The sequence below is a fragment of the Oryzias latipes genome, chromosome 11, assembly GCF_002234675.1.
Source record: "Oryzias latipes chromosome 11, ASM223467v1".
Taxonomy (NCBI): Eukaryota; Metazoa; Chordata; class Actinopteri; order Beloniformes; family Adrianichthyidae; genus Oryzias; species Oryzias latipes.
The window spans coordinates 11,778,842-11,805,373 of record NC_019869.2 but is presented as its reverse complement, the minus strand read 5'-3'; the positions used below and the strand labels follow the sequence as shown (position 1 = coordinate 11,805,373).

Below are 26,532 nucleotides of genomic sequence, written 5' to 3'. Positions count from 1 at the left end.
ACACTCAATTTTTACACAATTCCCACTTCTTAAAAATCTTACCCTCCATTCCTTTCCACTTTGGGCATGTTGTCTTTGAAATCAGAGTGGAGACAATGTGAAAGAATTAAGCAGTTAAGCACTTTGTCATAATGTTACTCTGAGCTTGACCTATGGAGTTATTTGGCCTCTGTCAGCCCGCTGATAGCCTTAGAGAACAAAGCCTTCTGCAAAATAAAGAAATGCTTTGGTTTCTGGCTTTCAACCTGTCTGCATAAGATTTGACAGACTGGAATCAAAACGTTTTCAGCTGACCCATTTTTATTTTTTTTATTTTTTTGCTTATAGCTTGTTCTCTCACATCTCTGGAGGAATTTTAAAGCCCACCTCTGGGTGGAATTTGACCCCGCACTCTGTAAAAGCGCATTTAAGTTCCTCCACTTTGCGCTCACGGCCTTCCATGTATTCCTCCTGCATCTGTACACCGGTTCAGCATCTCTCAGTCAAACACCACTAGACCCTCACTGTCTACTTTCTACCAATTTGGCACACATTGGTACTCAGGAAGTGTACCCATTTATAAAGAGGGTCATGTCTCCAGTTACTTCTGGACCGTCACTCTTATCATTCAGCTGATCTCTGCAGGTTGTCAATTGTTTGTAAACTCCCAACACATTTCTGCAAACTGATATGCATAAAAAATTCTAAATCCTCTGCAGCATTTATTATTCTGTAAGTTCAAACTCTCTTTTTATGTATCTATGAGGTCATGATAAACTATACTGGGTTGAGTCACATTAAAAGGGTCCCATTGGAGCCTCCTCACATACACTGATCACTAGAAGCTGAAGTGTATTTTTGTATAAGGAGGCAAAAGTTGAAAAAAAAGATGGGAATTTTTAAAAGGGAGATTATGCTATGCATGCTGAGAGATTGAAAAACCCAGCAGAAAGTAATTTAGATGACTGTACCAAAGGTTGATGCTTTGGCATTGGGTATATGGTTCATCATGAACAAAACTGAAAAGCCTGGACACCATGGCAATAATCAGTAAAGACCCACTCCAATAAAAAAAAGGTGTTTTAACATGTTCTTGTATCAATTTTCTCACGATGGAAGACATGTATGGAGAAAATTAAGATTAAATCTTCATTTCTAAGTGTTCAATCATCCGAAGCGTGATGAATCAGGAGCAGACGAAAAATGCGGTTTGAAAAGGTGTGTAAGTTGTCTTGGGCGCAGTGGGACATGCCCATAACACTCGGGGAGGCGTCCAGGAGCCATTTGGACCAGATGCCCAAGCCCTGGGGGATCAGTGGCTCCACTTTGAGCTCTCTTTGAGTGACGGACCTTCTTGCTCTATCTCTCTATTTTGATCTGATTTCACCAGCTAGTATTTGGAACATCGTTCTTTCAGTTATGACACAGAGGTTATGACTATAGGTGAGTATTAGAACAAAGATCTACTGATGTGAATTGAGAAGTTTGCTCTCTAACACAGCTCCATCTTCAACTTCAGTGGACCAGCACAATAACTGCATAGCAAGCTAGCTTTCTTATTTTCTTTTTCCCTATGGGATAACAACGTTGAATTGTTGTTTTTCACCAAAAGTCATACCAATTCAGTTTGCAGAAGAAATCAGTTTCAGAGCAAATGCGAGAACCAGTTTATTCATGAATATTTGCATTACTTTAGTCTAGCCTCCTAAAGAAGAGTAGATAATATCTTTGGTATGTAGAATTTTCCAAGAACAACTCTTCATGTTCTGGTGAATTCAACAAAGCATGTTATTGGTTAGCTGCTTGTCTCCATGTTTAAAGAAGCCAGTCTCAAGAAACCATCGTTTTAAAAGACAAAAAGAACTTCCTCTTTGAAGAAAGGCAAGAAGGAGCAGCAGAGGGAGTGTTTGCATCAGTGAAAAGCTGCAATCCCTGAATGCAAGTAGTCTCAAATCCATACCACAATCTGGCTCCTCATACTCACTGCCCTCAAAAAAACCTCTAGCATAACACTAATGTCAGAAGGGAACAAAAAGAAAAGAGGCGCTGGAAAAAAAAAGAAAAAAAGCCATGCTTTTTTGAGTACTTGAACTGGCACCAAAAAGGTTTCTGCACGCTGAAGACACGTGTTTTTCAATCCACAGAAAAACTTTAAGCCCTTCATTTACCTTTAAATATGGAAGCATTTCCTTAAATGCTAAGATTTGGTTCAAGAGCAGAGGCACAAACGTCCAAGTCAAGCCTCAAAAGACAACACGTTTTCATCCAGCAGAACTTGAGCATAACTTCTTCCAGAAGAAACATGGACAGAGGAGGAGAAGAGGTTCCAAAGAGGTTGTTATTCTGTTCTTCAAACTTTTCATTCTATGGAAACCCAGCGCCTCAGTGAAAGCAAACGCAAATTTGAAGGTAGAAAACTCTAAACAGATCCACACCTCGCCCTGACCTCCCCTCATTCCACCAAATATTTTTATAGGAAATCTGACTTCAGTGCTCTGCTATTAGTTCCACAGGTGTGGAGAGACAAACTCCAAAAAAAGTCAAAAATTAAATAACCCAGGAAATTCCACAGCAGCAAAGCCGTGGTTTTCAGGACATGGCAGACCCCATCCCCTCTCATATGAAACATTATCTGTCCATTCCCAGATCCCAATGAATGTAGACATGTCATCAGATTTTCAAAAACACATAAATTTACTAGTTGCACTCGTGGATTCCTCTGTAAATGAACATCTGCACTTGTGTATGTGCAGGGGAATATGTTTATTGCTACAGTAGCTGGAAATATGCAACCAGTTTCCCCGGCTGTGAGCTGTTGTTGTTTTAAGCCCCTTGGAGGTCTCTGAATGTCGCCCACTCACACTGGCACAAGATCCAAACTGTAACCACATGGGTGGACCTTTTGTCATTTTCCTTTTGCTGTGTTGCTGTTGAAATAATGATGCAGGGTTCTTCAAATCTCTGCTCAAACCGATTTCTCTTCTACTTTAATTATTTTTCTCTTCCCATGTGCCCTTTTTTTGTCTTCATCTTCTTCTTGCAACTGTTTTTCTCATTTTTCCTTCTGAACTGTGGATCTGTAACAGTAAGGTAGTGACAGAGCATGTGAGGATGATGGCTATCAAACAGGGAAATTACGATCTCTCCTGAGCAAATAGAGCAGCTGCTTGCAGTCTCCACGTGACCCCAGGATGACTCAGAACTGCATATGTAAATTACCCTCAGGACCTCTCTTTCCTTTTCCTATCGGTCATCTGCTGCTCAGAAAGCATCACTCCAGACTCCTACTGACACATCCCTTTAGCACAACTATGTATGGTTTGGAAACCAGAATGTTTGTCTTGGGTTTTGGGCTGGAGGGGTGAGAACACTAGCACCCTTTTTTAAGGCTGCGCAAACAAAACAAGAAAAAACTGGATCAGGCGCTGCTCAAATACAGAAGGTGAAGAAGCTGGTATGACTTCTTCAAATGAGTGATAATGACTTTTAAATATGACATTGCAAACTTGTCAACTTTACTGCAGTTTACCTTCTGATGACCTCCATGTTGTCTTGTCTGCCAAGGTCATCCCTTGTCCTGTTTTGATATATTATGTGTAACACCTTTTCTTGCCTTTTATTTTACCGTATTTTCTGCGCAATGAAAAAATAAAAATTAAAAAAAGGACAGCGCACTTTATAATCCGGAGCGCGGTATATTTAGATTAATTCTGATTGTTCTTACTGATGTCGGGGAAAATTTGAGAGGCTCTGTCAAAATGTCAGTCTGTTTTTTTTCCTGGGTAGCGGTGTCGGAGTGTTTTTTGTACCTTTTACAAGGTTGGGAATTACCGTAAATATGCTAATGTGTCTAACGTGCAGCAGTGTTGGACAGTTGTAATACGTTTTACAAGGTTGGGAGTTACCATAAATAGGCTAACGTAGCTAAGGTGTAGCGGTGTCGGACAGTTGTAGGACGTTTTATAAGGTTGGGAGTTACCGTAAATATGACTAATGTGTTGTGGTGTCAGTCTGTTTTTATAAGTTTTACCATGTTGGGAGTTACCATAAACATGCTAACGATGTTAATGTGGCTAACGTGTAACGTGTCGGACTGTTTTTTATACATTTTACAAGGTTGGAAGTTACCGTAAATATGCTGATGATACTAACGTGACTAATGTATAGGGGTGTTGGACTGTTTGTTATACATTTTACATGGTTGGGAGTTAACATAGTCACAGTAACGTTGGTTTTAGTGATATCCGTTTGTTTTTTTCGGTGTTGCAAACAAGGTTGAGAGTGAATGTAAATATGCTACTGTGGCTAACGTATAGCAGTGTTGAATTATGTGTGTGTGTTGTTGTTTTTTTCGGTACTACTGGAGTTAGCGTAGTTACAGTAACATTTGTTTGTGCGCTATCAGTCTGTTTTTTACTTGTTACAAACAAGGTTGAGAGTAATAGTAATACTTATAATCTGGTGCGCCCTAAACTGCAGAAAATACGGTACTACAAATAATTTACAAAAACAGCAACAAATATTCATACATAATCTGAATTCGAAAGTAGACATTTTTTTATGTTTGTTTTATATTATTTAAGCTCAGTAACACCAGCCCAAACAGGTTTGCAAACTGTCCTCTAGAAGCAACTAGGATGTGCTGCTGTGATGTTCAAGCCTGGAAGTCATCCCACAACATTAGCCCTTTAACAATGGAGCTTTAGCTCTAGTGTTGACATTCTTTCGGCCAATCTTACTCTTCAGTTTTTGACACAATAAATGCGATATTAGCTAAATCTGAAGCAGACAAAAGCAACGATAGCAGCGCAGTTGTGAAGTGTTAACAAAATCAACAGAAATCAGCTGTTTCTGACGTGGAAAAAAAACAGCTTTTGCACGCAACACGTTTACGCTCATCGTGTTAAAAGCTCAGGAGATACAATATGTCAAAAAGTGTATATTATTTTGGTGTTGCCAGCAACATCTCCAGTGTTTAAGGATTTTAACCTACACCATACCTAACTGTTCAGTACATCACTTGTATCTAATTTTGAATAGTGCATCTGTTGCAAACAGAAAGTATTTAATAATACGAAATGAGAGTTACAAGGGAAGCCTAAATGTATGTTAATTAAGAGTTGAGTGTGCTTTTAAATGCTTTAGAAAGATGTGACAGAGGAGATGTTTTTGGAAAAGTCAGCTCTTTTAGGCTTCGAGAGACACATTTGTTGTCTTATTTAACTACTGACTGAGGAAAACAAATGAGAACAATCTGGAGTGGGGAAACTTTGCACTGAAGGGATGGCGATTCCTGACAGGAGAGCACACAACACACAGTTCACCATCAACATTCTCCACTGCGCCTTGTTCCAGACCCACCGCTGCGCCACAGCATACTGTTCAAATTATATAAATGCAGCTGCTCTGTTATTGATTGAACTGATTGGAAAAACGCTGTAATGTGGGTTTTCGAATCGAGCTCTAATATAAAGTCTGCTGGAATTGCTAAGAACAGACCTGGAAAATCCAAAGAAGAAAAGCTTGGATTGTCCAAAGCAGCAGCCAAAAAAAGGAAAAATTAATGTTCAGTAAGCTAAAAAAGCTTCCGTTTCAGAGCAGGAGCATTACATTTCCCAGATTCATACTACACATTTTCGACCTCAACACAGTACTTGAAAAGTAAGTCAGACATCTAGCTGCCCAGTAAGGATGCTTCCATGTTTGTTACTTTTTATGCGATAGGCTGAAGCAAAAACTTGAACACCTTTATTTTGGAAAGTGGCCCCAACAGTCACACATGGAGATCAACGTTTTCCTTCAGAAAATAAATATTTTCTTTGAATTAAACTGTTTTTCTTGAGCTGGTAAACAGGACCCTCTAAACCTATTTAACCCCAGGTGGTCTTGCATTCTAGCTTATGCATTTAGCTAGTCACTTTTCTTCTGCAGCCACGTTTATGCTAACACGAGCACACGTTAATATTTAAATTCCAATAAAGGTATCTCACTGCAGTGACCACCAACTCGTTTTACTTGTATAATATTTTTTTCTCTTTTGATTCAAAGTCAGACATGTACTGTGAAAATGATTCATGGTAGGGTTGCACGATAATATCGGATACCAATAATTATCGGCCGATAATGGACAATATGACATCATGCCGATAATTCCGATAAGAAAAAAAAGTTGCAGATAATGCAACACATTATCATTATTGATAATGCAATACATGTTGCCAGCAAGGTGTCTGCTTATCATCCTGCAGACTTCTGTCGCAAGTAAGTGATGTCATCTCTCAGCGCCTGCATTAGAGAGCTCTGTCTGCAACATGGCACAGCACTTACACATGTGGGCTTGTTTGGCGTGTCTGAGACCAACGACTCACTCGCTGTTTGCAAACTGTGTTCAACAGAAGTGTCACAAAGAAGGAAAGAAGGTCAAGCTTTAACACCACACATCTCACAAGCTATTTAAAACTGGACCACAGAGATGTGTGGAAAGAATATGAAGTTGCCGTCATTGCTAGCGCTCATTATGGAAAAAAAAACAAGAACAAAACTGCAGGGCTTGCATGGAAATAGCTGTCAATGCCCTGCACTAGTATTGAAAGTGAGCGTTTCTTTCTCCTGCTGCAAATATGCTGCATGAAAAAAAATCAACAGCTAACCTGTCAGAAAGCAGAGATGCTACTTGTTGTCAGGAAAAATCTCCCATTGATACAACCACAGTTCAAAACAAAAAACCAAATGCAATTGTGGTGGGTATTTTTTCTTCTTTTTTGTCTTCCAGGTTTGTAAAATACTTGAATGCATATGTTTCTGAAAAATGTAATTCTATGACCAACTATTTATTTTGCACATCAAAAACTTAATAGTTATTATTTCTCACCTCAGTTTCAAACAAAGCAATAATTTTTGCACTTTAAGATTAAACTATTTCTTTTGCACGTTTTTATGTAGGGTATCATTTGTATTGAAAAATGTACTTGTTACATTGCTATTTACTGTAAGTTAAAGTCTTAGTATTTGTTCTGACCATTGAAATGCACTTTCTCTGTTCACAGACGTATGACTGACTGAAAAGGCTAATAAAGTGTACAATCTGTTCTATATATTTGTTTGGTAAAACAATTTCTGCAAATTTGTTGAATACATAGGAGCTGTTCGCTGTTACTCTGTACTTACTAATATTATTTTCTTAAGTATTTAAAAAAAAATTCGGTTGAGTATCGATATTGGTTACAAGAGGCAGGAAAATATCGGTTATCGGTATCGGTTGTAAAATGTCATTTTAGTGCATCACTAATTCATGGTTTATGTAGGCTACAGTATTTTGAGACAGAAAGGCTTAGATAAATTCATTTTACTATTATACCGTGCTGATCTTTGAAATCCCCTTCATGTAACATGAATTTTTCTGGTTTTGATTGCTTTTTGTTTTCAAATATTTTATAAAAAACTGGAACAGTATTTGTTCTTTTAGTAAGTTAGGTTAACTGTGTTTTCCCCCTCACAATTAAATTTTTAGCTAAAAATGTATTTTATTAAGAACTATGAAAACAGCAGTAGTGGTAGGAAGTAGCTCAATTTACCTGACCAGTAGTATTGTTAACTTTGATATTGTTTAAAGTTTAAATAAAAAATAATAATAAAATACATTTTTTAAATGGTAAATTCCTTTAACTCAAATAGAAAACACATGCAGAACTTGAGCAAAACACATATTTTGTGTCTGTTGTTTCTTTCAAACTAAACAGAAAAATGAACGATCTCTAAATAGTAAAAAAAATAAATACGCAAAAATGAGGTGAAGTCAAAAACGGCAGACCCTGCACATTGTCTTGCACCAAGTGCTTTGCTAATACTGGCGAGACTCTAATGTCATGAGAGAGCTGTGTTTAGATGGCTTCTCCCAGCTCTTCGGCGGAGAACAAAGCAAACAGACGTGATGCCAAATAACAGTTGCTGGAATGCTCTGGTGCTTATTGGGCTGTTGGCCTTGGTTGAAGAAATAAAGGCCTTACAGCGAGACCCAAAGACTTGTTTTACTTTGCTGTTACATGTTTGTCTAGCCTGTAGCATCTTAAGGAAAGGTTTTAATCACAAGTAGTTATTTTCAAGAGAGTAAACAACAACTGAGTTTAACCCTTTAACCCCGGTGACATCTAAAAAACACACGCTCTTTGACACGCTGCAATGCTGCGTTCATACCGGGCTAGTTAATCCTAACTAGTATATACTTATGTACACGTACATGTTTTGTGTCGCTACGCCAGTTTTTAAAGTCCGTTTTTAGGCTCTACGAAAGCTAAACCAGTTGAACTTTGACCTGCCATGAACTCGGATTTGGATTCCTTTTAATTCACGGAAATGCCAACCGTTTGTAGAAAGATCATGAAGGAGAAATTAAAGACTGCAGTTTGTTTTTGAATGGAATTCTATGACACCAAGTCTTTCATAAATCAGAATAAAGCAGTGGGGAAAACAAAGCCTGGAGCAAAATCTGCGGGATTTGCACCACTTCGGCATTTCTCACCAAGCCTCTTCCAACTGTGGGAACATGCACTTGTATCCGGTAGCAACAAGAACACTTGTTCAGCGTGCTCGTGTGATGTCCTGGCTTCACTCCTCAAGGATCTACATGATCAACATGAATCAGCTGATTCTGACATGTTGGCTTTGGACGGATAACAAACAGAAATCGGGTCAAAGCCCCTTTTCCACGCAACAGAATCCGCTAATTTACTTTGATTGCTAGAACCCTTCACAACTGTAAAGTGTATCCAATGAGTGTAAAGCTGCTTTTCTCCACTTCAGAATCTGTCGGACTTCCTGTTACTGGTGTAAACAGTTGAAGAGTTGAAAGAATGTAAAGAGTAGAGCAAACCTCCAGGGTGAAAAGGGTCCATTAGATAGTTCTGCGCCCACAAAGCTACAACTGTGGGAAATGTCATGAAGTCGTTAACTGGCAACAGTGAACTGGTTTCCAAAAAGCCTTTAAACGTTTTTGTTGTCAGTACATTATTTACTTTAGCAGATAAACTCCAATTCTTCAAACTGAAAAGGGCGAAACAAAGACGTGGAACAACTGAAAGAGCAAACTAAAAGAAAAACAATGTCACTTTTTCTTTTTCCTTAAGCACTGCTTGCCCAAAGGTTCTTGAACAGCTGTGATTTGCTTGCAGTGCCTTAAATGACTTTCACAATTCTCCTTTAATGATGTGTACCTTTAGCGTGTGCTCAGTCCTCTGCGTCTTCATGTGTTTATGTGCAGCATCATTTCCATCAGTGCTGCCACATCGCTTTCACCCACCCGACCATCCAGCCTCCCGCCTTGACATTTCATCCCCATTTCCTGGAGTAGTTGCTCCAATATAACCTAGTTTTATTTTATTTTCTTTTAGCTGCGTTTTCTGCTTTCTTCAGTGTGTGTGTGTGTGTGTGGGGGGGGGGGGGGGACATGCCACTGTCTGCTAACACTCATACGGTAACAGCCATAGTTTGCTTATCATGCAAGCGCAGATGTGTAAATAAACTGATAGTGGAGCCAAAACCTTAACATCTGGGTTAAAAATTTCCCAAAGATTCATGACCAGTTTAAGGTTGTGTTTTTGTCAGAAAAAAAACCAACAACTGGGAATTAGATATTTTTCCCCATCTAACAAGCAAACCGTAAATTACTAAAATAATCTGTCTGCGTGTCTTTTGTATCTAGGAGATACTTTGTTTTACAGTTTGGGGGCTGCCTCCTTGCCACAGAAAAATGCACTGAAACTGATTACATACACATTCCAGATGTCCCACGCTGAGTGAATGATGCTTCAGTGGAGAGACATAGATGTAGGGAGTACATAGGACGAAATGCATTTGAGATTACAGATGACGACTCTTTCCTTCGTCAGCAAAGTCTGAGCTTCTGAACAGAAAAATACTTCCTGGGTTTTTCTGGGGACCAACAAAAACAAGAACAGCACCAATGGTGGCATTACTGATGTCACTATACAGCATCAGTAAAGCCAGGTTGACACTGTCTGGCAGGCCGAAGAGGAGAATACACTGCTGTGTCTGGTTGGCCAAAGAAGGGTTTGGACTGTTTCAGGCCTTGGCAGCTTTACAGGTAATCCTGCTTCCAGATTCGTTTTGCCCCCGCTCAGAATAATCGTATTTCAAACTGTATAATTGGTGGAGATGAAGGAAAGGGGAGTGTTACATGGAGCGGCTTAGCAGATGAATGAATGCAGGCTCATTGGAGAATGTTTTCCTCACATTTGTTTGAGATGCACCACTGATGAGGATGGAAAGAAGCCGTTTAACCCTTGTACTATCTTAGATGACCCCACCCTTACATTGACGTGTTCTCCCTACCATGACAAAGGTGGATAAAGGTGGAAAGATTTCATGTAATCCATGGACACCAGTGAAGATCACAAATCATTGAAGAAAAAAGGTTCAGCGCACTGTCTAGTGGAGCACACAGTCAAGCTCTTTGCTTTAGAGTTGTAGGAACCTTCAATTGGTTCTGGTCATCAGGATTTTTCTGGGTAGTTCCTGAAAGAAATATTCTAAAATATTGTGAGGAGTATTAAAAATGAACATCTGAAGTTCAAAATTAAAATTCATATTTTTTTTTAGACTATGAATTTACAAACATTTTGTCTGCCCCAAATAACTAAATGTGTTTTCTTTTGGTTTGTTTTTTAGATTATTTGTCTTTAGACTAAAGATAAATATAGTCATTTTCATAGTCATGTTTAAAAAACAGAAATGTAATAGTTATTGTTTTGGTCACTTTTTCTTTTAACCTCCTCTTTCCTATTGTTTACACTTTCTTCTTCCAATATTAACATTTTACGCCTATATATAATATCTGTCTTCATTGAAACCTGATGTGTTTCTTTGTTAAATAGAAACAAATTCTTGACACATATTGAAGCCTTTTCACCGAGTACAACGCGTGTTTTTTCGGCTAACGGTGTTTGAGGAGATCTTTTTTAATTCTTTGGTCCTGAGCATCACAGATGAATTCAGATTATGACCGTCATCCTGACATTTGGTGAAAGAAAACTGTCTTAGCAGCGTTAGAATGCAAGTTTGGGATGGACACTGAGGATTTACTGAGGAAAAAGGCTGCTTGTCAAATGGCAAGTCATTTCTGTTCAGCAGAATTATGCAGAACACCTGTTCTTTGGATCACTCAAAAATATGAACAACCCACCAGGGACCGAGGAGGAACCTGTGAGCACACACCGTCCTGATCTGGAGGGGGTCTCTGTCCAATCACTGTCAGGTGCAGAGCGGCTCTGGATTTGCCATCCTCTGCAATGTTACAGCTGACTTGTATTAGCTACTTAACCTGGATGACCCCCCCAGGAACGAGGTGTCCTGTCCAATTCCCTCCCAGACTTGTACTAGTTCTGTCTTTAGGTTTGCATTACTCCTATCTTATACATTTTTTCCCGAAAAACATGTTTTTATATTCTTAACAAAGAACATTCATTTCCAAAAAAACAACAACCAAAAAAACTGTTTCAAAGTATTAAACCGATAAATAAAAATGATTAAACAAACACAAACTAAATTATTTTAGTATTAACCATAAATAAAACTGTATCTAGTTTTGAAAACAGAGTTCCTTTTAAAATGTTTTATTTGCAGATTCAATAAATTCATTGAATTGTATACATAATCATAAAAGAATTAAGAAAAAAGCAACACAAACACACTCAACCCGAGTTATAAAGGTTTGTCGCCCTCTTGTGGCAACACAAGAAACTACACAAACACTTTTTTATTTATTTAGAGCAGTCTTAAAAAATTGTTGCTATTTCAGTTTTAATCGGTTGTTATTTTGCTAATTGCTCTAGTGTGCCATTGTTTTTTGGAAAATACAGTAACCTACGGTTCACTTTTGCTATAGCTGTCAAAGTATTAGTAGACTTTGCTTTTCTGCAGGACATTCACTCAAAGGCTAAAGAAAACCAAAGAGTCTGTCAAAGTTTAAAAGGGAAAATCTTCATGTGAGTTAAAGACCGACTTTGATGATTTTCGGAAGTGTTCCCATTGGTCTAACAATTATGATTATGCCGTTTGTGGGCAAAATCTAAAAAGTTCTGAATCACAACGATTTGAATACAGTAATACTCAGAAATGCAATTTTAAGCTTAATTTTCTTTATGTATTATGAGAAAAATGCCACAAGAACATGTTAACAACACTCAAAACACCATTTTCATTGGAGTGGGCCTTTCAATATGTGGGATTCTCTTTTTCTTCTGGCTCATGCCTGGTACTGGACCAAAATTATATAACAGAGTCCACATCTGAAACTGAAGTGGGAGGAGGGAGCGAGAGGGAATCAGGCCCTGGCAGTTAAACAGAAGGAACACCTGAAATGTTGAGAGGCTCCACAAAGCAGTGGATTTCGCGATTTTTCTGCCTTTTTTTCAGCCTTAAGCTCAGTCTTTTTTTAAATCCTAGGTTTTCTTCACACTTAAACATAAGCTTTTATCCTACTTACTGCATTAATGAAGCAAAGATTTTTTTAACCTCCAATTCCACCTTATAACTGAGCATGTCTCATTCCTTTGACCCAACACAGCGACCTGATACGTCCTGAATGAAGCACAGCGCTCCTGCTGAATGTTCCGCACTAGGCTCCACTATTTGACAGAATCTCTAAACCTTGAAAATAATCCAGATTTGTTCTCCCTTTGAAATTTAACGGCACAAGGTTTGGCTGATTGCAGGAGGTCTGGGGCATTACTTTGCTGGATGCTGAGCCGGAGGACTGGGCCGACAGGGTAAACAAATAGTGGAGTAGTGAAGAGGTTGTAGCCGAGTAATGTTTGGAGGAATGATGCGTGTCCACGAGCCAACAGAGGGCCCCTTGCATGTTCTGTTGACACCGGTCTAAATTCCCTGTCAGATAAAACATATGGTTGCAAGCTTATGTTTTTTTTTACATTTCTTTCACTTTGACATCTTTCTCTGTACTCCGACCTCTCTTCGGCTCTTCCGCTGCGATCGCTGCTCCTTCTTCCATCCCCAGTTTTTTCCTTCTTCTTTCTTCCAAATGGATACCCTGCCAGGCCCTCGTTCGCAGCCCTTTCCTGATGTTCCTCATATCCCTATCGCCACATGTCTGGAAGAGCGAGGCTTGCTGTGGTTTCTGTGGGCGCTGGCCCAGCTCAGGATGCACTGGGCTACTTGTCGGTTTGTCTTTTGGACCAGGCCAGGGCCTGATGTTAGGAAATGGCCGTTCCTCTGCTTCTAATTAGCAAAGAGGCTAAATCTACAGGGTATTTTTTTTTTTTTTTTTTTTTGGAGGATGGCTAACAGAAAAAGCAGGAGGAATAGAGTTCACAGCCATCTGCAGGCCACATGAAAAGAGGGCGGTAATTGCTTCAAAGTCCTCTGCAAATAAATATTGTCAACTTTTGTAGCAGGAAAAATCCAAATGATCCCAGAACTGCATAGTTACCATCAGACTTGGAAGTTTGTTGTTTGTTTTTCTACTTATTTTCACCGATCATCTGTAGAATATCCTGACTTTTATTCAGTTATTTCTTGTGTTTCAGAATTACAGCAGTTTTTTTTTATTGTTTCTAATACAGTTGTCATGAATGAAAGAAAGAAACGAAATCCCTCTTTTCTTTTAAGGAAAACATTTAACCCTATATCCATCCATATCATATTTATTATGCACATTTCTCAGATCCTATCTCATTAGCATGATCCAAACGTTCTATAGTAAGCTATTGTTTATATCGTGGTCCATGTATTTTCTTTTTCTTCTTGACCAATGAGAATGGCGCTATTGCACGTGTCTGGAGCTTCTGAAGTTACAGTAAAACACAACTTGGGGGCGCTCAAACACAAAACTGCCTTGCTGAGCACACATACCAGCGAAGAAGATAGACGTCAAGTAGCGTCTACACTGCCGCGAAGAAATAATGACGGACATCCTAAAATATCCCCGAACCAAGCACCAGTTGGAGCTACTGGTGCTTGAAATATTCATGTTTTCTTTGTATTATTCTGACAAATACTTGCTCTCTTCTTCTGAGTGAAAGGCGACTTTAAGAAGCGTAAAGTTGCGCAGCGCCACATTGTGTACAGGAGTATTTCTGTTTACATTAAGCGCCATCTAATGTCAGGGAATGAAATTTCATGTTCGCTCGGCTCATCGTCAGCGAAAATCGCCTGGGTGTGAACACAAAAAAGGTGGCGAAAAACGCTGGCGAATAACGCCTGGCGAATATTCGTCCCGGTGTGTACGGGCCTTTACATTGACGTGTTCCCCCTACCATGACAAAGGTGGATAAAGATGGAAAGATTTCATGTAATCCATGGACACCAGTGAAGATCACAAATCATTAAAGAAAAATGGTTCAGTGCATTGTCTAGTGGGGCTAGATGACCCAATTCCCAATGTTAAAGTACCTAGGATAGCACAAGGTTTACAAAAAAAAGACCTGTGTTGTTTTTTAGGACATAATTTCTGCATAAGAGAAGCAGTAGTTAATTAGAAATTCACCTCTGAATTGGGCAACCCCGCCCCCTCTACCCCTCCCTGTTGCTGGGAACTCTCGGCAGGGAACTTGTGCTCCACCCTGTGTATTTTCTACGTCAGAAATAATCTTTTTTGTTTTCTGCTCTTGATGCACAACACTTTAAATAAATAAATACTCATAATGCAATTTGGAGCTTAAGTTTTCTCTGTATCATCAGAAAAATGTCACAATTAGTGTTGAAAACACAATTTTTCATCAAAGTGGGTCTTTAAATGCATCATTTACCTCTTTGACTGATTTGACGTTGACTGTCAAAACTGAACAAATGAATGACTGACAGAAAAGCTTTTATTGTTTGTCACGGAGCTTCCTGAAGTACACATAAAGCTCTGTCTCACCTAGATCTTTAGGAAACTATTTTCTGAAGCAATAAGCCACCTGTGAGCCTGAAACAATATCATTCTTGAGCCCTGTTCCTTGGCTCTTTCGAGTCCTGCCAAACTGCATCTCCTCTGCCGTCTTCTACCAGGAAGATTAACTGACCGTGTGAACACTCACCAAACAGAGTGAGCTGCGAGGCAACAATCCCAACGCTCACCTCAAATAAGCTGGACTAAACCCGACGTCCCCTTTTCATTTTATCGTTTGACTACTTTGCAGCCGATTACAGGAAATGATTACGATGAAAAAGCTTGAAAGTCCGGTGGTTTGGTATGAGGCTTAAACCTCAGAACGTTGCTTCATGAAATACAAGTTGCACAACTGGCTCAAAGTCTGTACAGAGAGGATTAGGCCTCTGAACCAAGAACATTCTAAACATGAAGTCTAAATGGAAAAAAAAAGAGCCAATAAACGCCAAAAAGATTTTCGTAATAACTCACAAAAATGTATGTTTTTGCTCTGTCCTCAATGAACTGTTGTAATATGCAAGGATTGTATGAATGTCTGGCTGTGCATGTCGGGCTCTTAAGTGTCATGCAGTTTGACATGACAGAAATATTCAAAACAATCAGTTCTAATGCACAGGGTGGTCCACTGTAGGGGATAAGTCATCTGAAATCCATAATGCATTTAAACTTGTGGAGCCAAGCTAAATTCCAGGTGTTTATGTGGGCAGAAAGTGGCAGCCCCATACCGGGGGGGTTCAGGCCTGGAAGAAAGTGAGCTTATAACCGTTTATGGCATGAGGAAAATTTAGGGCTGTGTGTGGGTTTCGTATCAGCCAAAGCCGCAAATGTGACATAACTTTTTCATGTTCGTAATTTAGCAAATTGACCTGCTTTTTTCCCCCCCACAACTTAAAGGAATGCCCAAATCCCATGTAAATGATGCTAACTTCCATTTGTATTACGACTCCACGATGGATAAGGCATAACTTTACACAAATGCATTTGTTGGCAAAGATGTAGAGACTAAAATATTATTATTATTATTTTTTTTTCAAATTAAAGTTTGCTAAAAGAATGCTCCTCTACTGTCTAGTCATGTGGGTTTCTTAGTCCTAACAAATCAAATTCTGTTTTTTCACAAACTTGTTGAATGAAACAAGTCTTCCATCCAACCACCCATCCATCTTCCTTTAGGACCTGCCGAATCTCTGTAACTGGAGCCAACCCAGCTACAGTTGGGCGAAGACGTAGTACACCCTGAACAGGTCTCCAGTCTGTAGCAGGGCCACATAAGCACACACACACTCACAGGAAAATCTAGAGCAGGGATGTCCAAACTTTTTTGGCATGTGAGCTACTTTTGAGACGACAATGTCTTAAAGATCTACCGCTCTCTCTCTCTCTCTCTCTCTCTCTCTCCATATATATATATATATATATATATATATATATATATATATATATATATATATATATATATATATATATGTACATATATATGTGTATAGTTTTTTGAGACTAAAATTAGTGTTACTGTTACTATTAGTACATAACATTGTTTATGTGCTGATTATTCAAAAACTACACAGTGAGAGTGCACAAATCCTTGTGAGGAGATACTTTAGTATTAACAGATGAGGCGTTTTATTACAAAAACAAAAAGCAGTGACTATCATATTTTATGCTCTGCTGTAAACCGTGCAATGGGGGGAGCATGGCATTTCACTGCTGGCTCCGTGTGCATCGCTCCACAAGGAAAACACTGCTGCCTTCGTGGGCTTGGATCCATCGGGCGGAAATTGCGGAGGCACGCCGGGCGATCCGGGCCTCAGTAAACACTCCAGTGGGCCGGAGTGGTCTTCTACCGGGGACTTGACATGCCGTGGGGCAAGTAGCGACTTTCCGATCACAAACAGAATTTGCGCTCAGTGTATTTAAACACTATGCATTACATTGACGTATGTATCAGAGGATGTCCGCTTGGCTGTTATGCATGTCAATCAAGTCACGTACTTCTCGGTGAGGATTTCGATTCGCTGATAGATATTTTTAGAGTTATGTTTTTTAATTTTTTTGGTTTTTTGTCTTTGCTGGCCTGCGATCTACCCTCATGTCCTTGAAGATCGACCGGTCGATCGCGATCGACGTAATGAGCACCCCTGGTCTAGAGTTATCAACGAGCTTATGAAGCATGCTTTTGGACTGTATTGTCTTGTTTCCAGTGAGCGGTCCAGTACAGTTTGGTCTGGTGTAGAATGGTACAGGCAATTCAGGTGAGCATTTCCACTCAAAGTTGGATTGTCACGGCATAAAGTAGTAGGACTACAGCGAGAGCGAAGCTATCATCAACAATGAAGGTCATCTAGCAGCTCATTATTTTTCCATTTGGTACTTCATAAATCAACGGCATTTAATGTTGTTTGAGAGAAGATTGTGGGCAGCGAAGAAGAACACGCTGGCACTGGTTGGTCCTAATCACTTTCTGCCAATAAACAGGTTAATGGGTCCATTTAATAACGGAAACGCTCAAAATACCTGAGCGGACCGCTCATTTAACCCTTGTGCTATCTTAGATGACCCCACCCTTACATTGACATGTTCTCCCTACCATGACAAAGGTGGATAAAGGTGGAAAGATTTCATGTAATCCATGGACACCAGTGAAGATCACAAATCATTGAAGAAAAAAGGTTCAGCGCACTGTCTAGCGGGTCTAGATGACCCAACTCCCAGCGTTAAAGTGCCTTGGAAAGCACAAGGGTTACAAAGAGGCTTTGAGGTAGCTGGAGTTCCTGGAGAAAACCCAAGAATACAAGGTGAAAACATGCAAACTCCACACAGAAAGGACCCAGCCGGGATTCGAACCCAGCCTTCTCACTGTGAGATGAAACCCAACTTTATTCTTGGGGTTGGAGCGAAGAAGAAATTGGATTTGTCTGTTCTGAGGTGTAAAGTTATAGAAACAAATGAGATCTTCATAAGGAATAAAAAACAGAAATGATGGTGGTAACTTAAACAGTAAACAGTATTTCATTTATTCTGGAGAGAATCCAAAGTACAAAATTATTCAATTGTTACCAACGTATTTAAATACAAAAAGAAAAATCCAGATTGTTCATTTAAAGATGATGTTTTGAATAGTTTCGAATAGTCAAAACTTTAACAAGTAAATTTCACTATCTTTTACAGACAAATGTTCATAAATTACAGTTGAACCAGTTGGTAAAATTAACCAAAAACCAGAAGAACAAATATCAAAAGCATTATTTTCCAAAAACAGTTGCATTGAAATTGCATGCACCTTTCCTCATATCTGATCAACTCTAGCTTGGATTCGAAAGATGCCATTGTGGACATTAATAGGAAGTACAGAAAGCTGAATTTTGGTGAATACTTGCTTTGGCTCGACACAACATGAAACCTGGCAGGACAGATTCTCTTTGTTTTTTTTTCTTCTGAAATGGCTTCCCATTTACTTGGGGAGACGATGCCTTTTTAATGTAATTTTGCGGCTTGAAAGTTGCTCGTTAAAGTCTGAGGTAATTGGTAGACTTGTTGGTTGACAGCAGATTTATCACATTATTGTCTGCTACTGCGGAGTGGGAAAAATTCCTCTGTGTGCGAGCATTTGTCACTTAGAGCGCGCTCATTTCCTACTCCTGAAAATCTGTCTTTGTGAAATAAAATGCCTTTTATTATATCGCTCCGAGGGGATTGTAAGACCACAATCACCCCACTCTCTTTTCTCTCTTTTTATGAACACCTACACACACATCTAAATCAAGCTCAGACTGAAAAATAACAAAGTCTGGAGCTTTTCTAAGAGTCTCGCAGGAGCTGTTTCCAGCCTCTTGCGCACTGTTGACCCATTGGAGAGAGACATATCTGTCGTGCATCTGAAGGAAAATAATAAAAATAAACATATTTTTGTGATGTTTGACTGTGATAAAATGGATAGAGAGATAATCAGGGCTCTATATTTGGGAACTGACCCAGAAAGAAGTCATCCAAATGTCCTGCTTTTGAGAAACCCAAGCTAAACTCCTACCAGACGGTGAACTGAGGGGCAATGAGGTAGCACAGAAAGGAACCACCCACATGCCAAATAATCCACCCACATGCACAGGACACGCATGCACTCACTACCTGAACATACAAACACATGTGCTGCGCTGTGAGCCAAGCCATCTTCATTTGGCTCCATTTATGTTTTGAATTCTCTTCATTTTTTTCCACTGCTGTTGGAATGGGGAACGTTGTCCAACACGACCTCAAGAGATGCAGGGAAACGTTGGACGAACCCAGAGTTAATACCAAGGAAATCTTACTAACAAGACGGCAGACTGTGCACTCTGAAGGTTGGGAACCGTGCTATCATTTCATCAATGACAACTAGTGGAAGTAATGAATTTCCATCCATCCATTTAATCCCACTTGTTCCAAGTCAGGGTTACGGGTTTGTTGGAGCCCTTCCCCCCTACCTTCGGGCAAAGGTAGGGTACACCTGGACAGGTCATCAGTCCATTCACAGATTTCTTTTTAGTGCAATTTTGTATTTTTTTTTTAAACAGCCCACTGTGTTCTGTGTCCTGTTTGGCTGTAGACCTTATCAATTCATCTCTCCTGCTCCCTGTCTCCTGTACAGAAAACCTCCGGTTTGCCAAATTGACACAAATCTTTGATTGCGATGTTTGTTTTCATACACTGGCCAAATCTTTCCACGAAGGTTTAAACTTTTAGCAGTTTAAACAAGAGAGAAAAAGCATCCATCCATTTAGGGTCACAGGTTTGTCTGACCCCATCACAGCTACATCTAGGCAAAGGTACTGGTACTGGAGAGTCCATGGAGATAAAAAAAACAAAAAACGATCAAACACCACCTACAACACACCTCTATTGACACACCAGTGAAAAAGCTGCTCCTTTGACAAGGCTCCTGTAATCAATGTTTGTATGAAGCCAATGTGAGCTTGCCGGCCTGTTTAACAGTGAAGCAAGCGCTGACAGTCAATGGGAGGCGGAGGAAAAATAACAAGGGGCGTCTGCCAAGGCTCCCCACTGCTCGCTCTCACCGTCTCTTTCTCCGTCCTCCTGCTGCTGCCAGCTCAGTGGAAAAACTTCCTCTGCTCCAGACGCTTACCAGAGAATGAAACAGCAAGTGGGATATTGATGAACGGAGATATAGGGTAGCAAGCAAATCAATCACAGCCAAATAAGTAAGTGAGACATCCATTAGGAACACACAAAAAAAAACCAAGAGAAATCAGGAAACTTACTGTCCTCTGGATTATAACAAGCAAAACTATCTTTCCACTCAAGGATCTGATTAGCATCCTGCTGGCCAGTTCCAGTCCAATCTGGAGGATGATTGTGTGGATTCACATTCTTGGTTTATAGAGGACTGATTTGCAAATATATCAACTGAAGATGACTGAAGGTGCTTTGCAAACAAGCCCCAACACAAGAGCAAATCTAAGGAAGCACAGGGGGGAAAAAGGAAAGTGTGTTTATTTATCTTTTTGTCATTTCCCTTTGAGGTCAAAACTGAACCAGTCTATTGTTTTTAAACGTTTTGGTCCAAACTCTGATTAAGACCAGGGCCTGTGTTCTTTTTCCACCGCCCTTCACTTCGGTTTCCCGCTCAATTCATCAGCAGCACCGCTTAGCATTCCTTCAAATAAGTGCTGAAAAGTGTGTGACTGTACAGTAGTTGTGTATGTCTGCAATTTCGTACAAAAGCACGTTAACAAAAACACACTCATTGCCCGGATATGTCTTTTAGGATACAAGTGCCCTGTTTTCACTACGCTGGCTCTTTGTGGACCCATGAAACAAAAGGCTCTAATGAGAAAAATGTGCGGGTCTGCGTGTTTTCGTGCTCCGAAGGTGTTTTGGATTCCATTGTGGTAGTAGCACTTGGTGGGCGTTTGCCTTTGCTGGAGAATGAGTGGCATTCTGCTTCATTTCCTGTTAGCACTGAAAGTAGCGGAGGCACATGTGCTAGTCTGCTCTCAGAAGCAAGCACATATGTGAAAGCATGTGTAGCAGAAACATCCACAGAAGGACTATAAAGGAGTGCATTGTACATCCACATTAAGAACCTTCTCAAAGTGATTTTCCACTTTTTTTTTATCTTAAAAAGCGACTGTAGCCCGGACAGACGGAGAGAGTTTATTTAGAAAAGGGATGTGGATTAAACCCTAGGAGGAAATTTAAAAAAATATTGCAACAAAAATCAACCCCTTGATGCCTGTTGATGCAAATATGCAGTAACACACTTCGGCTCCAAAATGACCTTACCCTATTTTCTGCAGTATAGGTCAAACTGGATTATAAGGTGCACCTTCAATGAATGAATCTTTTAACTTATGCCATAAAAGGCGCACCAAACTGTACGGCAATTTAAGTCTGACAAAAGAGTCAGAGATTTGCCCGTCACTCAATCAGATTTTTATTTTACTTCCATTAACTGCGTCCACAATAACTCTAGAACTTGTTTGTAACACGTAACACAGACTGATACCGCCGAGTTAAAGTGAAAGACCCACTATCTGACACACACCTTGGTGTGCGAAATTTGTTCTCCGCATTTGACCCACCCCCTGAGGGAGCGGTGAGCTGCAGACACAGCCACACTCGTGAACCGTTTGGTGGTTGAACCCCCCGAATCAAACCAAGCAGGGAGGCATTGAGTCTTTGGTATGACTCGGCCAGGATTTGAACTCAGGACCTTCCAGTCCACTCTACCGCAAGGCCACTGAGCTGGTAAGCACTACTGTGGCTAGGCTGACTCCTAACATTTTATTGACATAAAAAAAAAAAAAACACACAGTCTGAAAACCACCAAAACAATTACTTACTTAATTACTTTAACTACATTTACTCCAAACTTTGTTAATAACACATTAAAAAAACACAGTCAGACACAGCGACACATTAGCCGCATTAGCGCACTCCCAATACCTGTAACTCCCGACTTCGATTGCATTAGGCTACGTAAAAAAAAAAAGACTGATACCGCTATAATAAATGTTACTGTGACTGCTAACTCCCAGCCTTCTTAATGACATGAAAAATAAATAAATAAATAAAACACAGTCCGACAAAGGTACATGTTAGCCTTTTTAGCATATTCGCAATAACACCCAACCTTGTTTGCAACTCTTACAAAATCTGAAATTTTGACAGAGCGTCTTTCAAAATAGTTTTGACACTAGTGAGAGAGATTTAGAAACTAGTTGTTTGCTTAAGCGTCTTTGTCTCATATTTCTCTAAACTGGTTGTACCTCCTGGTGCCTACCAACTTCCTCAGATATTTAAGCCAACGTTGATGGAGCGTTAGCATTAACCTTACAATCATAACTGTTTAACCCTTGTGCTATCTTAGATGACCCCACCCTTACATTGACGTGTTCTCCCTACCATGACAAAGGTGGATGAAGGTGGAAAGATTTCATATAATCCTTGGACACCAGTGAAGATCACAATTCATTGAAGAAAAAAGGTTTAGTGCACTGTCTAGTGCAGAGGTGGGCACTGAGGGCCGCATTCCTGCATGTTTTCCAGCATACCCTGCTCTGGCATGTTCTGATTGGCTGGACACACCTGAACCAGGTAATCAGCCACGAGTAGGGCAAGATTATTGGCTGGACACACCTGAACTAGGTAATCAGCCATGAGTAGGGCAAGACTATCTGGAAATCATGCAGACACACCGGCCCTCGAGGCCTGGAATTGCCCACCCCTGGTCTAGTGGGTCTAGATGACCCAACTCCCAATGGTAAAGTGCCTAGGATAACACAATGGTTAAAATGCTGAATGTTCTGGCCACTAGGAGGATGAGACGTTCTAAAAGTGTTAGCATGGTTGTCTGTTTGAAATCTGCCTGTGTGTTTATAGGGGAGTGTGCAGCCACTGTAGTTTTGTGCACTGAACAAGACGCACACACTTGGCGTCCTTGTGTGACCGTTGTTTGGGTATGCTAGGTCACGCTTTGGCACGTTGTAACGGATGCTTGAAGGTGCAGCTGCTCAGAACCTGGTGTTTGTGGCGCCCACTTTAATGGCTTGTAACCACATTTCTGCCCACAACCAGCCACACGAGGAACCAAAAGTCAATGGATGCAGTAGTTGCTATGGCTACAGGGTGAGGCTGCTCTTGTTTACCAGGCTTTAAAGGGAGATTATGTAAAAACGGCTCTTTGTTAGAAAGACAGAAAGACATTCACAGCCAAAAAAAAAAAAAGCAGCAAAGTTGGTATTCCATTACAGAAACTCAACATGGTCCTTTATCTATAAAGCAACAAACCAGTAACCCTACAAACTCCTGTTGTACCTCATCAATGGGGAGAATTCCCACTTAAATCTGTGGATCACGTCGTCAATTACATAACACTTTAATAATGACCTAGACTCAGTCGCCTAAAGATGCTTATGAGGGCTGCACAACCCAGTGCACACATGCACACACACACACATACAGTCGACTTTTCCTGCCTCAAGCCAGCGAAATACAGGGATGCTGCCAAATATTTTGGGATTTCAGAACTCTAGACCGCTGTCTTTTTTTCAGACTCCCCCTTTCTTTCTGTCTCTACAGCTCTCACTCTCTAGTACAAAAATCGTCTGCTACTGTCCCAAACACATGAAACCAGCATGGCATCTCAACAGTTTAGGTGTTTTCTCAGTCTCGTGATTCTCTTCTTAATCCAGCATTTTCCCATTTTGCTCATTCCTTTCCTACTCCCTCTCTGTTAGGTTTGTAAGGCGGGACGCCTGAGGACTCTGGGTCATTCGGCTTCTCTTTATTCACTATTTCTGATGGAGGGATGTCATTAAATAAGGAATGCAGGTTTGCTTGCCAGAGGTGTCACAACGGACAAGAAAATGTCAAGAGGAGATCCTATTTAAAACCAGTTCATACCAGTTATATAATGAAAAACAGTTATTGAAAAAAAACAGAACAAAAAACTGGCATATGAGGGAGATTGGAAAACAGAAAGAGAACTGGATCCCTGGAACAAACTGACTACTACGCTTCTCAGTCCCAGTCGACAATCATGATGCAAGCCACGCCCATTTCAGCACCATCACCTAAAGTCCCAGATGCGAGAGCACAGACAGATCAACAGAGTCCAAGCCAAGAGCTGGATTTCGCATTCACAAAACAGAATCCCCGTCAGTGCCACCGCTTTCTGGAAGACTGCAGAGAGGGGAGCAGCCCAGCACATCAGCAGGCTGTGAATGGAGAGGCTGCTTTGGCTCCTTCTAATCTCCATGTCATTTTTCTGTGCAAAGGTTTAGGGTTGAGTAGAATTACACAAGTCTCATGACTGGGATGTTGAAGCAGTTCTATTTTTCTGCTTTTCGGGTCAAAGTTTTCCCAGACTAGAGTTACAAAAAAGAAATACTGATACAGAATGGCTTACCTGTCTTGTCTCGAAGGCACTAAAAGGCAGGTTGGAGGTACAACAGGTAGAGGCAGCTGCGTGTTAGCGTGTCAGATGTGTCTATCTTCTACCTCCTTCTTTGCTTCAGCCACGCAGTGCTCCCATGGAATGTAATGGCATTAAATATACAGAAAACATGCAGGCAAAAATGCGGAAACCTATTCTTCTCAGCCGTAACCCCGAACTGATCCAGTTCTTCTCACGGGCGTTAAAAAACTGCGAGAAAAAAAATGGAGAAAAATGTTATTCTCAGGTGAAGGTAGAGTAAAGTCTCTGGTCAAAACCTTGTTTTTTTTTGTTTTCTTGCAGCAAAAACTTCAAAAAAGTCCATCCATGTGAATTTGAGAGGATGGTTGAATGTGAGGATGAAAGTCAGTGAAGTGGGAAAAAAATGTGCTGTCTTCAGGCGGTCCAGGCACAGGTCTGAGGAACACCTTCCCAGGAATCTGTAGACTCTCGCTCTCCAGGGTGGAAAGTAGGAGGGAAGGAGGCAGGAGTGAGGAAGAGTGGAGGGAAACTCCGTCTGTCAGTCAGTCAGTCAGTCAGTCAGTCAGTCAGTCAGGGAGCAAAGCAATGCATTTGGAGCTGAAAGCTGTGGGTCCCAGCAGCATGAGCTCCTTCTCCCAAGGCTTATAACCGGGGGCTGTGCACCTCGCTGCTCCAATCTCCCTGGCTTACACAACGATCCTCCTGCTACTGGCTTATTTTGGGAAAGACACACAGGATTGTTCATTGGGTTAACCCCCTTCATACAAAACGCAAGTGTCTGTGGCTGGCTGCAAAAAAAAAAAGGAAGGAGGGGAGTGAGCAGGATGAGGAGGGGTAGCAGCCGCACAGAGAGGAGGGGAAGGATGAGGAGAAGGGAACGAAAGAGCTGAGAAGAGGGGAATTCACAGGCGTCTCTTACTCACACCATGGCGTTCACCGCCCTCCCTTCATTCTCATACGTACCTCTTTAACCCCTGGCTTTTCAGTAAACTCATCTAATGGAGCTTGGATTGCTCAGGCGTCAACCTTTTTACACCAACTCTCAGGAGCTCTGTGAATTTTAGAGTGGTACTATGATTGAATGGCACCTGTGCAACACCTGTAGTTGAGACATTTTCATTACCATGCATATGAAGCTTTATAAAGTGGATGGAAATGTGAAATTGAAAGTAAAATGATCGAGAAATCAGTGGATGCGGAGGCTTAAAGTCAGAGGTCATCAATATTTTGTGCAGCTGTCATTGTGGACCTCCATACTTCATGGAAAGCTTTATAGAATGGTTTCCATAACTCCTAGTCCAATGCAGAACATCTGCTGCAGTCCAAAGCACACCATGTGGATGTCCAGAGCAGCGGAGACATGTTTCCTGCAGGAAAGAACTTTCCCTTCCTTCTTTTTCTGACAGTCAAGTCTGGATTTGGCTGCATAGTACTACATGTACAGGTTTGGTGGAGGGGGGTGGGGGGTTATGGTGCAGGGTTGCATTTATCCCCTAAGATCCAGTAAATGGAACCATTTACTTAGCACCAAAATTAATCACACCAAGACATTGAAACGTTTCTGCTCCATCGTGCAATAGCATTTTGTGCTTTTAGGCCCTTCAATTGATGCTCAAGAATCCACAGAACCACAATTGAACAAAATCAAATGTCACATAACTGTGCCAACAGCTGTAACAACACAACACAACAACAAACCCAACAACTAAGAAAAAAGTCAAGAACTGGAGGCCAGTGTTTGTCGATTTGTTGTCGGTGTTTGGTTTCTAATGAGTTTTAATTGAAAAAAAAAAACTGAACAGATGTACACTACACAGGCATAATCATGGACAAACGTTCTATAGCGGTATGCTGTGCTATACTCACTCAGATTTTTGCACTAAAGAAAAATGCTGAGGTTAGGGGCATTCTTCCACTCTCATGAGTACTTATCCAATCACAAGACGTGATGCCTACCGTGTTTTCCGCACAATAAGGCGCACTTAAAAGCCTTATTTTTTCTCACAAAACAAGGGTGTGCCTTATCTCTGACTGTTTCGTCTCGCTTAATGCGTCTTATAATCTGGTTCGTCTTATAGTGCGGAAAATACAGTACATGTCACGCTAGACGTAAAGCATTGGCAAATAATGTGAAGTCGTCTCGATGGTCTTGAAACTGAGATTCAATCGGCAGTTGCATCTGCTTAGAGAATTTTTTGTTAAACCTGACAACATGGGCTAGCTGGAATATGAT

General features: G+C 40.6%; 1 protein-coding gene across 1 annotated transcript in view; it reads right to left on the bottom strand.

Annotated features, from left to right (window-relative positions):
• The window catches only part of col8a2 (collagen type VIII alpha 2 chain), a 49,846-nt gene extending 24,505 nt beyond the window's left edge, over positions 1 to 25,341 (bottom strand). Inside the window, exon 1 of the mRNA XM_023959864.1 lies at positions 24,291 to 25,341. The gene's annotated coding sequence lies outside the window, so the exon portion shown is untranslated. The remainder of the gene's footprint in view (positions 1 to 24,290) is intronic.
• Between the last annotated feature and the right edge of the window lie 1,191 nt (positions 25,342 to 26,532).